Consider the following 13,682-nt stretch of genomic DNA (forward strand, 5'->3'; position numbering starts at 1 on the left):
AGACCCTGTGGCACACACTACAAGGGGTGGGGGAAGAAAGGGATACAAGGGCAAAGGAAAGGATGTTCCCAAACACATTGTTTGCTCTGAAACGTTAAATATTTTGCAGTTGCCTTGACCATTTGCAGAGTGCTCTCTATAAAACATTTATCATTTGCTATCCCATTAATCACAGTAAGTGAATCAGTAAATAGCAGTGATGAATGTAAGATATGTGTCAGCAAACACTGATTTTTTTTTTCTAAACAAAACTCTGTCTAGCTCTAGAGGAAACTCTCTCTCTCAAAAAAAAAAAAAAAAAAAAAAAGGCTGCATGCTCACAGATCTCAGCAAAATGTGCACAAGAATCCAGGGTTTGGCTGGTTCTCCTGCATCTGGGAATTCAGTGATTTGTGATGCTTCACTTTTTTTAATTTCAAGTAGCAATGTGAGTTTGCTTCTTCTGCAGCGCAGAGTGTATTGGCGGTGTCATTTCCCTTGAATAGCCTTTTCGTCTGAAATGCAGCTCGTGTTCCCTTCAGCATGACAAATAACACACTTCATATCCCCCCAGAGCCTGGAAAATCTGAGATGAGATTGGCAGTGCAGTATAAAAAGAGATGCCCTCAAAAAGGAGAAACCAGAGGCAAAAACGGTTGGCCTGGGCGGAAATAATCACTGGCACTTCCAGCCGCAAACAGTCCTCTGATTTCAAGCTGTCTTTCAATGTGAAATGGCTTTCCCTCACCACGTTTGTGCAGCACCTAGCACAGTTGCACCCTCATCTTCACTGTGGGTTTCTGGCACTGAAAACAAAAACAAAAAACACACAAAAAAAAAAAAAAAAAGAGAGAGAGACTGAGCTTATAAAGAAATACACAACCACATGCATTCTTGCTTGAGATATCCACTGAAGTCAACAGAACATGCCCTCACCAAAAAATTAAATCCAGGCGTGGGTCTTAGTACAGCTTCAACTGTGAACATCACAGAATAATGCTATGTCCAGACAAAAAAAAACTTTCTTAACTAATCCCGCATTTCAGAGCCAGGAAAGTTGGGAGTTTCTTTTTAAAAGATAAAACACGCAGGTGGTCTGCCATTTGCTGTGGGTACATAAAAGGAGTATTACACAGATATCTAAGGAGAAATGGATGGATCTGGCAGATGGCATCACGCTCAGGGTTAGCCAAATCCCCTCTCAGGCACAGGAGCCCATATGGCCAAGCAGAAATGCTTTCTGCCACAAACCCTTTGCACGCCTTTGTGGCATTTCTGTGCTTGAGAGTGGAAGCATGTCAGCTCACAGTCTTGCTGTGATAAAACAAAAAGACATATTTTGGCAAAGCATGTTCATTCTCAGGACCTCCTCAGCCCTGAAACTCTCCTCCCCTCATCTTAGTCTCTGCTTAGTCTGAGTGCTAATCATGGCTCCTTCAGAGCACAGAAGGTGGTTATCAGTGGTTTTGTAAGCCACATTTTCAAGAAGGGACAAACCCCCCTCCTGGCAGGTTTCTGCCTATGCAGAAAATCAGCAAGGTATCTCTGAGAAGCTGGGAGAGCGCTGACCATCTGGAGACAGCTGCCAAGGGGAGCCAGCAAGAGTGACCAGCGCTGATGGTTGAGCTTTGCAAAAAGCTCAATACTTCTCCTTGGTCTTGACACTGGTGGTGCCTCTGATAATTTTCAGCTTGTGGGTTTTAACATAGATATATATATATATATATATGTTAGATATATATAAACATATATATATATATGTTAAATCCCACAAGCATATGTATATATGTTAAATATATATATAAACATATATATATGTTAAATCCCACAAGCTGAAAATTATCATATATATGTATATATGCTTTGTTCAAATCTACTGGAGGGCTGAAGCATATCCTATACATTCTTACTACTTACATTCACAAACATCCATGGTGTCCATATCTTGCAGTTGTCTCCTACCCGCTGCTTTTCACACTCAGCCCAAGTTGCCACATGCTTGTCTCTGCAAGCTTGCAGGTAGGCAGGGAAATCTGGACTGGGGGCCACTGTAGAGACACGGTGACCTTCCAGGGCCATGTACAACAGTGAGATAAGGCTGGGGGAGATTTTACTGAGAGACCCCACACTCAGCACAGTGTCCCCAGGCTGCCCCTGTCTGGTGCTTTTGGTACATGACCTGCACATGCAGAGACCATGCAAACCAGCTGGATGGCAGGAGGAGGAAGGGGAGGAAGAAAAGTCAAAAATGGGAGAAAAAAGTGAGGCAGGGCAAGGAGATAAGAAGCATGGTTTGGCTTAGAGATAAGGGGAGGAAGCACCATAAAAATTTGATGGGGAGAGAGGAAGAATCAGTAATTTTCAATTTCCACCCGCCTTTTTGCCTTTCCTGAGACCTGAGATTGCCTCTTTACCATCTTGTTCTGCTCCAGCCTCACTTACAAACGTCCCCAACACCTTGCAAAAGCTGCATTGGCTTTCATTTTCTCCTCTTGTCCCAGCCCTCCCTCCAGCTCATGCTGTGCCTGAACAGTTGGGCATCGGAGCTGCTGCCCCGCTGCTCACTCCAGCTCATTTTGAGCCCATCCAGGCTTGTCAGTGGGACGCCTTAGATTTTAGTCTCCTGCAATAAGCCAAAGAGGGGCAGAGCCCAGGACATAGCACTGGTTTGTGGTCAGCAAAAAAATCATCAGAAAGGTCCTCAGCACTGGTGAGCCCAGGCCACGAGCACCATGCCCAGCCAAAGTCAGGGCTGGCATGGGCTGGGGGCTGTTCCTTGCAGAGTCTTTGGATGCAGCTGTCTGTTTTGGGAATAAGAAGGTCGGGCTATATGAACACCAGTCAAAACATGCTGGGGCATCTGGGACAAAACAGATTTTTATCTCCTCACAAAAACAGTCTCATCATCGCACAAGTCTTCAGTGTGGCCTTTTTCTTTCTTCTTGTGGCCTTTCTTTTTCTCCAGTAGAGGGGGACAGTCACCTCCCTTGCCCTGCTAGCCACCCTGCTTTTGATGCAGCCCAGAAAATGGCTGGCCTTCTGGACTGCAAGCACACATCGCTGGCTCATGTTGAGCTTCTCATCCACCAACACCCCCAGTGCCTTCTCCTCAGAGCTGCTCTCAATCCATTCTCCACCCAGCCTGGGTTTGTGCTTGGGATTGCCCTGGCCCAGCTGCAGGACCTTGCCCTTGGCCTTGTTGAACCTCATGAGGTAGCACAGGCCCACCTCTCAGGCCTGCCCAGGTCCCTCTGGGTGGCATCCCTTCCCTCCTGCGTGTCGGCCACACCACACAGCTTGGTGCCATTGGCAGACTTGGTGAGAGTGCACTCGATTCCACTGCCCATGTCACTGACAAAGATGTTACACAGCACCAGTACCAACACCAGTCCCTGAGGAATGCCACTTGTCACTCCAACTCTTTAAGTGCAACCATCCAGCCAATTCCTTACCCACTGAATGGTCCATCCATCAGATCCATGCCTCTCAAATTTAGAGACAAGGATGTTGTGCAGGACAGTGTCCAAGGCTTTGCACAAGTCCAGGTAGATGACATTAGTTGCTATTCTTTTACCCACCAATGCCATAACCCTGTCATAGAAGGCCTCCGGATTTGTCAGGCAAGATTCACCCTTAGTGAAGCCACATTGGCTGTCACCAATCTAGCACAGTTTCCAGAAGGATCTACTCCATGATGTTGCTGGGTACAGAGGTGAGACTGACTGGCCTGTAGTTCTCTTGGGCTTTTTTTCTGTTTTAAAAATGGGGGTTATGTTTCCACTTTTGCAGTCACTGGAAACTTCACCAGACTGCCACGACTTCTCAAAGATGATGGACCATGGCTCAGTAACTTCAAAGTCTAAATACACTTCCCAAAACAAGGCTAGTAACTGTTGCATCTCCAGGTTTCATATTCAGGATTTTATTACTCTGGAATAAGCACCTTCCATGTCATGGAAGAGAACTATGCATCTCTGTAATTCCTAGCAATAACTTTGCTCACATTATCAGTCAACCTACCATTGCTGCTCGCCTCAGCTTTTGCCTCTCTTCCCTCCTTGTACCCAGTCTCAAGGGTCAGTTTGTCAGGTTCTGGCAGACCCTAACAGATCCTGGCTGCCAGGCATGTCAGGATTCAGTCTAACTTTAGGGCATAGGTCACTGAGACAGGAAAATGCTGAATGGAAAGTTCATGAAGTCTCTGAGAGAGTGGGCCTTGAAAGGGCACCTCTGAGGACATGGACTGGAAGCCAGCTGGGTTCCTGCTGGCGTGCTGAGCTCAGCACCGGGCATCTTGAATATCAGGAAGCACTCACAAATTCACGGTGGCTACACTGTATGCCTGGGCTTTAAGAGGAATCCCAACATGGAAGTGGGATTCAATTATGATAAAGTTGGCTTCTTTTGTTTTTTTCTCCACATATCACCCGGGGGTGAATTTTCATTCTCACTTAAAAGTTGTCTGCCTCCATGTAGATAGTGCTGGAAACCTAACACTAGAGTACAGATGGGAAAATCCCTGTTTGCATAATATTTATTCTGGAACAATAAGCTTGTATTTGCCTTTCTGAGCATAGCCCACTGCAAAGCAGGGGATACTTTTACTCCCCAAATCCTTCTTATCCCATGCTCCCGTTGGAACATGCAGCAGCCTCACCACCTCAGCATGTTTTTATGGAGGCCGCTGCGAAGGGTGAGGTGGCAAAGGCTTCTTGTGACCAGGAAGCCGATGGCCACAGGGTTCAGTGTGGGCATGGCTCTGCCAGCCAGAAGGACATGTGTGGCAGGAGGACAGCTGCTCACTCCCCGTAGTTGCCTTGCTGATGGGAGGAGCAGCGTTAGCTGGAGGATTGCGTTATCTGGGAGGGTCAGGAAACAAGCCTGCAGCCTGCTCTTGTGCAAGGCTGCGTGTTATAAAGATACGCCCCCATTTTACAGCCGGCAGTCTGACAAATGGCCACAAAATGCCAGGGAGCCACTGTGGTGCCTGGCTGCTCCCTCCAAGCCCTCCCTTGAGCTGGCCGCCCTCAGGCAGGTCAGCCCATGTTGAGCCCCATGCCACCTGTGTCCATTGACCACAAGCTCATCTCAGCACGACACTGCCACCAGCATTTCTGAGCCACTGAGGCATAGGTTGGCCTGGACTCCTGTTTGGCTGTAAGCACAAGAAAGGGAGAGGGTACTGGTGTATTTGGGGAAAAAAAATGTAGAAAATTGGTTTCATTCACACCATTTCATTGTTTTAGCTCTGGTTCAGTTTCAGGAGCTTGTCACCCCTCAGCAGGGATGGCCCTGTGACAGAAACAAAGTCTCTTTGTTTGCTCCAGGTCCCTGGGCCCCTCTGGGAGCAGTCTCCCACTGAACTGTCTCAAATGCTTTTTCCTGCAGTAAGCTTTGAGCTTGTTTCATTTCATCCCACTTCCTTGGGGAGTCATCCTGCATAAAAAGGCTGTAACTCTTTTCCCTGACAGGTCCTTAAGATATATTGTAACTGTATTTCATATGGATGCAAAGAGGCTGGCAGCATTAAATTCAGATGGAGCCATTCATCACAAGAGGTTAGCAAGGGTGAATATAATTTAATAACACGACGAAATTTCTTTTTCCGTTTTTTGCTGGAACCCCAAAGCTGTGGGCAAGAATATTTCAGGCCTGGGATCCAGATCTTGTCACTTTTGAGTCACAGTGGGCACAGTCCTGGGGGCATTGCTGGAGGGAAAGACTGACAAGAGTATGATAGTTCTGGGGGTAGCTGCTATTTTCTGAAACTTTTGCATCTATTTTATTTTCTGTTGATCAGGAAAGCTCTGAGTGGAAACCAGATGGTACTAATTTGCTCAGGGTTATTGCTGGTCAAAATTAAACAGTGTTGTGCTACATTCCCACAGATAGCTATTAAGATGGAGATTATTATTATTTATTCATTGGTATTTCAGTGGTGTTCAGTTCAGAGTGAAGCCTATCTCAGCTGGGCAGTATTCACAAATATACACAGGCAGCGTTACAGTTCTTTGTCCCAAGAAACCTAAACCTGAAGTGAAAGCCCCAGATGCAGAGTGCCTTGACCTCAGGCTGTTATCAAATACTTCTCTCTACTATTTCAAAACCCATTTCTCAGTACTATGGTTTCTCTTTTTTCCTCCTCAACATGAGAATAAGACTAGGTGCCATATTACAGCAACTGGTAGCTGGGATGACTGTGAAGACATGCTTCAGTGAACTGCTTAGGCTGCTTCAGCTCTGCTGCAAAAGTTGTTGATATTGGTTGCTTTTCCTTAGCAAAACACCCTCTGCCACATTCTGAGCTAACCTAGGCCTCCTGCACCCATCTGACAGCTGCTTCAATTGGTAAAACACAAGCAAAACTGCATCTCCTGGAGATTTGTCCCTGGGGCAGTTTTTTTCTTCTTACTGAGGAAAAGAGACTGCATGATGCAGTGCTTGTAACAGAAACATTTTCCTGAAGCAGTTCTTGACAAATCCACTAGCCTTCTTAAAGTCTGTATTTAAATAGTGGTCTAGCACTAGCAAGCACTATGGTTAGAGAACCTCAGCAGCTGGGTGTCCTACTTGGCAAGTCTGGGGCAGGAAAACAGCACTTCAGAAAGACAAAGTGTCTCTGGGGGCCTGGAGAGAAGAGGAAAACAGAGCCACAATTTAATCCCCATTTACCTTTGCACAAGAAATCAGCCCAATTTAATAAGATTAACAAGAGGGTCCACCTTACTTCCTCTGTTAGCCTGAACTGCTTTGATGAACATACCTGTTATGCTCCAGTACGTGATAACATGCAAATAGTGAAATGCATTGATGGCAAATATCAAAATGAAGAAAAGTTTAAAGTTTGTGTTACTGTTATCCTAACAGTTTACTCCCAATTAACTCCTTATAAACTGTGCTACAAATGAGGGAGAGGCCAGTGATCCTCTTAAAATGGTAGAGCAAAGTCATAGGTTTGGGTAAATAAAAGTATCTGCAACACTGACTGATCATTTTGGACAATATTACAATTTTTCTTGGGAAGCTTAAAATCCAGAAAAAAAAATAAATGAATAAATCCTTTCAAACACTAATCCAAGAATAGAGATATTCATATTCTGAAGGCCAAGAAAACATCTCAGTGTGGTAGGAGCTGTTAGACTTAGGTTCTAAATATGAAACTCAAGTCTGTCCCACAGTTATAATTGCAACATATCTGGGTATCAGGGCTGTGCTTCTCAGCACAACCAGTGCACCTGTCAGCAGTTCCCTGGGTGGCCCAGGAACTCCACTGCTTGCCTTCAGAACAGCTCAGTGTGGTGGTTTTACCCAGCTGGGCAGCCGAACTCCACCACAACCATTCTCTCGCTCCCCCTCCTCATAGAAAAAGGGGGAGAAAACACAATGAAAATGGCTCAGGAGTTGAGATAAGGACAGGAAGATCACTGGTTACCATCACAAGCAAAACAGACTCAGCATAGGGAGATTAATATAATTTATTGCCTTTTGCTAGCAGACTAGAACAGTGAGAAACTAAAAGAAAATAAAAAACATCTCCCTCTCCATCCACTCTGTTCTACGTCCTTCCCCCAAGCAGCACAGGGGAACGGGGAATGGAGGCTGTGGTCAGTCCCTAACACTTTATCTGCACTGCTCCTTCTTGGTCACTCTGTCCTGCTCCATGTGGGGTCCCACAGGCAGCAGCTCTTCAAGAACTGCTCCCACACGGCACCGTACCACAGGGTCCATCCCCCAGGAGCAAACTATTCCAGCACGGGTCCCCCATGGGTGGGTGGCAGCTCCCCCCAGACCCCTGCTCCTGCGTGGGCTCCTCTCCACGGGCTGCAGCTCTGGCCCGGGGCCTGCTCCTGCGGGGGCTCTCCATGGGCCGCAGCCTCCTCCAGGCCACATCCACCTGCTCCACCGGGGGCTCCTCCACGGGTTGCAGCATGGAGATCTGCTCCATGTGGGACCCATGAGCTGCAGGGGGACAGCCTGCTCCACCAGGGGCCTCTCCACAGGCCGCAGGGGAACTGCTGCTGCCTGCCTGGAGCACCTCCTGCCCTCCTGCTGCACTCACCTTGGGGGCTGCAGGGCTGGTTCTTACTCCTTTCTCCCAGCTGCTGTTGTGCAAGAGTTTATTCTCCTTTCTTAAATCTGCTCTTACAGAGACACAACCAACATTGCTCACTGGCTCAGCTCTGGCTAGCAACAGATCCCTTTTGGAGCTCACTGGAGCTGGCTCTGATCTAACTTGGGGCAGCTTCTAGGCCCTTCTCACAAAGGCTACCCCTGCTACCAAAATCTTGCCATGTAAACCCAATTCAGTCAGATATTAGGGCTGGTCTGAGACAACATTCTGCCTTGAAAGCAGGTCAGAACTCCTCGTTGCCTCCATAATTAAGTACTTGACTCATAGGAGTTCTATGCATGGGAATTTTGGTAATTTCTACAGATTCTCCCACATTGCTCCTGCTGCACCTTTGTACACCTAAAAGTGAACGTGTTGATTAACATCCTGGGTGGAGTGTCCTTGAGCTTCTCACACAGTTCTGCTGCTTCTGCAGTTGCAAAAAGCTGTACATAGATAAGACATTTGCAAATAGCACGAACTGTTCCTGCAGATGCAGAAATAGTCATGTAGGATAGGCTTTTGTACTGGTTTTATGGTTAAGAAATTTAAAACATGCTTTGTATGTAGCTGTCATGGACAAAACAGTCTGGAGTTGGGAAATTTTACTTGAATTAATGTATTGCCAGGCCACACCAATTTCTGATCACTGATTTGGAAAGTGAGGGAAATGATACAATTACACAGACTCATTCATGAATCTCAGTCCTTCTCTGTCTCAAATTCCCTTATATCTGCCACAGTTATAACCTATGGCCAAGTGGCGGGTGGCATAGGAAGTTGAAGTGGTGGGTGTGATGTCTTTCTGCTGCCCTGCATGTAAGTTTCTACCACGCTTCATTTAATGATTCCTGATGCTTAGTGAAATGGTTTCTGCCATGCTGCACAGGCTTCTGCTGCTCTGTCCTGTAGTGTCCCTCCTCTGGAGCGAGTCTCCCATGGGCCACAGTCCTTCAAGCATGTCCTTGCCCCAATGTGGGTCACCCATGGGCTGCAGACCCTCAGAGATGGACATGCCTTTGGGTGGAGATTCCCCCTCTCCAGCCCCCTGTGGCTGCCAGTTTCTTTCTCACATATGTTTGGATAGGGGGATCCAGTGCTCCTCTGGATGGGATTTTGGCACATGACAGCATAATTTGGGTACATGGTGTGTTTTTTCATCATATTCTTTTAAGTAATTTCAGGGCAGGCTGGAACCACCCGCACGTGGTGGGTCATAACCTTACTGCTGCAAATGGCTGCTGCTTTCAGACAGCAGCATCTGCCCACTGCAGATAACAGCAGTGCATTATGAATTGTCATGCAGGACACGGGGTGGCTTGCAACCGAGAACTTCCATAACCCTTGTAGTTGGGAATCGTGTTGACACTGGGCAGTGACCACCTGCTATGAGAGATATGGCTCCCCTTGTGAGAGCTACCTTATGATAAGATGGGGGAAAAGAGGTTTTCTTTTAATCACTCTGCCATTGAGTGTCTCTGCAATACTGGGATGCATGAGAAATGGTTATTAAAATACCTTCATATAATACCCTCTGAAAGATACAGAGCTCAGTATATCCCCAAAAGTATGAACGTGAGAGTTAACTCTGCCTATCAGCAGTTGGTTCACTTAAATTAGAAAATGCAATAACTGTCTTAGAAGTAGAGCCAAACATTATCAGAGCGGATTTTTTTTTGTTTATGCTGCCAAGTGAAGGCAGTTTGAAAAGCAGCTGTCTGTCCATCCCTTGGAAAGCATTGCAACGGGAGAAACCTGGCAGCCGGGTGTCTGCCAAGTACTGTTCTGACTTTAGGGTGAATTCCAGCCCTATAATTGTGCTATCTCTGTGTATGTGTGTGTGTATAAGGGGGAATCTGCTGAGATTGCAGAGTGGAAGTCAAAGCCCTACCCACAGCCAGCCTGCACACAGCCACCATCCTCTGTGCTCTTTAAATAGAGATCTGGGACCACTGAGGCTTACATAAAGTGTCTCAAACAATTTGTCTGTGCAGTTACACTCTGAGCTGGGAAAATAGTCTCCTGCACATCACATAAGAGCTATGCAGGCCAGCTCCAGCTGTGCCTGTTTGGGGAAGGGATTAAAGAAAGGTTTAAGCGCATGGGGACAGCCTGCAGAAGTGCTGCATTTGGGTGAACTCCATGCTTGATGCTTCTTCTGACTTACTCTGGGTTTTCAGTTTTGGTTGCTTTTAGCACCAACACTGCTATATCTGAAGGTGCAATGACTGCTGTAATTCAATCACTTCAAAAAATACTATGATCTAAATAATTTCTGACAGCTGTATTTGTACTTATCTAAATTTATAAAGAACGATGTAGACTCTGGTAGTGGTTATAAATCCCTCAATACCCTCAGATGTTACAGTCTATGATTAGTGCACTGTGAAATCTAAAGATTCTTTTCAGAATGTGCTTTTAAATGAAAAAAGCCATGGCAGCTTCTTGGGGAATGCTGTTTGCAGTGGCCAGGCACTTAATTTTAATGCTGATCCCTAATCCTACTTCCAGTAATTCAAAAGTGGAAATAAAATTGTACTACTACACAATTACAAAGGCAGTTAATTCTGCCATCAGCAGATGTGATGGCTAAAAGATCCCCTTAATCACAGACACATGATGTCTGAATGATAGACTCCTGGATGAGAGGATAAATACCAATGTGAAAGTGAAACATTAGCAAACATTTCACGTAAAATGGAAGTTACGTATTGTGCAAGAATGTCTGAGTCACAGATACATTATATAGTAATATCAGATGTTGCAGACTGTGAAAATGATACCGTTAGTATAGGAAGAAACTCCTTCTGAACCCACCAGGCAGATATAACACACAGAGATCAGTTAACCTGCAACAAGCTGCGTGCGTTGACTATTATGGCAATAGTATTTTAATTTAATTCCTATGTGTAATTTATCTCAGGAATACATAGATGAATAAATGGTTTTGTATATGTGTGTCACTATTTCGGGACTGTTGCAAACTTCTACTATCATACAATAAGGATTTCTCAGAGGGACTCACGAGTTAGTGGTGTTTACCCCAGGGTAATTACTGTCACTCCATATGTTCCTTTCATCTGTCAGATACAGTAAATCGGGACAAGGTCTGCCAAGTGATGAATTCCTGCTTTCACGAATTCCTTTAAAGATGCTCAAACTTCAACGGTTCTTCTCAGACACCAGATGAAAGTAGCTTCAGCCATTAGACAGCTGAGTTTTGCTGCGTATATTCTCCCAAGACCAAGAGAATGGAGATTCCTTGAGGACATGTGAAGGTGATCGCTGACAACATATTCTCAGCTGGCAGTACTTCAGCACATAATAAATAGCTGGAATAAATCCAGCTATTTTGGGGGAGTTGTATAAAGACTAATCTAATTCAGAATTCCTGTGCAAATGTTAATAGGTAAAATGACATAAGATTATTTTAAATCCAGCCTGTCTTCCTCCCTCCTTCTGCACTTTCTTTCTTTTATTTTTCCTAAACATTTTTTTTCTTGGCTTTAAAGTCCCCAATCACATTTTCATAGTACATAATTATATATGGAAAAATCTGGAAACTGGAGGGCTGTTTAATTTCTGTGTATGCATATGGGCTATGCTGAAGTCCATGTGAGTTATTATATTCCTCCTAAAAGCATTGGAAACAGCAAAGGACAGTATGTTTCTGCAACTTGTGAAAGGCTGCAGCTGTCTATTTAATTAGTCTGAGATGGCATTTTTTCTGGAGTCGGTTGAGTTAAGAAGTTGTGAGCTGTGGACTGCTAGCTGTCTAGGCAGGCATGCAATAGCTTCAGGGTATTTGAACCTCTGCATTCACAGAGGAAGATAAGAATTTTCAAGGCTGCATATAAGCAATATGCTTTAGAAAAGAATATTTAAAACTGTGCAGCTGGAGACCTTATATTCATCGTCAACAAAGCATAGTTTTATTTAAGAGACTGAGTGTCCAAACTTACCTAGATATTTCTCCGTTCAGCACTCGATGAGTTAAAAAAAAAAAAAAAATACAGCTTGGTCATACCCCTGTTATAAGGCATGCGCTGGAAAAGACCTGGCTCAGATTTTGCTTGTTGCGTAATTTCACCATTACAGTTATCTGTAGTTCAAAGCGGGTTCCAGGCAATGTCAGACATCTCGGTGTTACGGAAAACAAATGTTCATCTACATGTACGTTTCTCCCTGGGTATGTCTGCAGAATGCATTTACTGTATGTTCTGGAGTGAACTCCTGGGCCAAAACTGCTGCTGTCAAATTGTTATATCTCACTGGCAGCTAGGATCAGGCCATGGGGTGGCAATACTCTTTTAACACATTCAGCTCAGCAGATGTCTATGCTTCAGATCACAGAGAGAGGAGTTGGACAAGCACAAGAAAAGGGAGGGAGCAGAAGAGTTAGTTCATGCACAGTATGTTAAGGATACAATAGGAAATGCCATTCTCTGGTGAGACTTTATAAGCAACTCTAATTAGTGAGAGAATTGAGCACCTCTTGCTGGTTCAGGTAGTCCCCTGGGAAAGCAGATTCAATGTCTTTGAATACAGAGACAAAGCACTTTCCATGCTTGCTGAACACTTTAACCAACCCTTATTGGCAGTGAAGCAGGGATCTGGCTTGTACAAAGACAGGACCATCTTTGAGGATTAGAACTGGTACAGAGGGACAGAGTCCACCTGATGAGGTGGGGCAACAGCATCTTTGTCAAAAGGCTGGCCATGCTTTAAGAGCTAAAAAGATTGGGAAACGGAGGTTATGACCCACCGTTAAGTGAGGAAACAGAGGTTAGCAGTGGGAAGCAAATGATGCAAGCAGGTGGGAATGAGAGGTATGTCAGGAATGATAAGAGAGGGGAAAAGGACACCAACCTATGTAGTAGGGGTAGATGACATGTTGGTTGAGAGCTTGTGGGTTAGGATCAAAAGACAGGCCAGTAAAGGTGACATTGTGGTGAGACTTTGTAAGAGAACACATGATCAAGGTGAGAAAGTGGATGAAATCTTTTTCTAACAATTCATGGAAGTCTCTGGACCACAGATGTATTAGTTCTTCTGAGGGGTTTCAGTCTGACACCTGCTGAAAGGGCCACAAGGTGAGATGTCAGCAATACAGATTTCTGAAGGATGTGAGGAATAATTTCTTAAACAGGAACTGAATGGGCCAACCAGGAGTGACATACAGCTGGATCCAATATTCACAAAGAAGAAAGAACTGCTTGTGGATATCAGTGGCAGCCTTGGCTGCAGTGACTATGAAAATAACAGGGATTGAGATCCTAAGGGGATAAGGAAGGCAAAAAGGACAGTGTAGACCCTGTGTCTTAGCAGAGCTTTATCAGACTTCAGCTTTATCAGACAGTGGGCAGGTGGGATCCCATGGGAAACAGTTCTGAAGTAGCTCGGGAAAGCTGCCAAGGCCCTTAGTACAACATCCTCCAAGAACAAGTGCAATATACAGGATGTCAAGTAGCTCTGTCAGGAGACTGGGTGGTGTAAATAGGGAATTCATGACTAAGCCCCAGTGCAGTCAAATAGCATACAGGAAGTGGAAGCAGAGATAGGCACCAAATGGGGAATTTAGAAGGCACACAAA

Source organism: Anas acuta, chromosome 1 (assembly GCF_963932015.1).
Source record: "Anas acuta chromosome 1, bAnaAcu1.1, whole genome shotgun sequence".
NCBI classification, from domain to species: domain Eukaryota; kingdom Metazoa; phylum Chordata; class Aves; order Anseriformes; family Anatidae; genus Anas; species Anas acuta.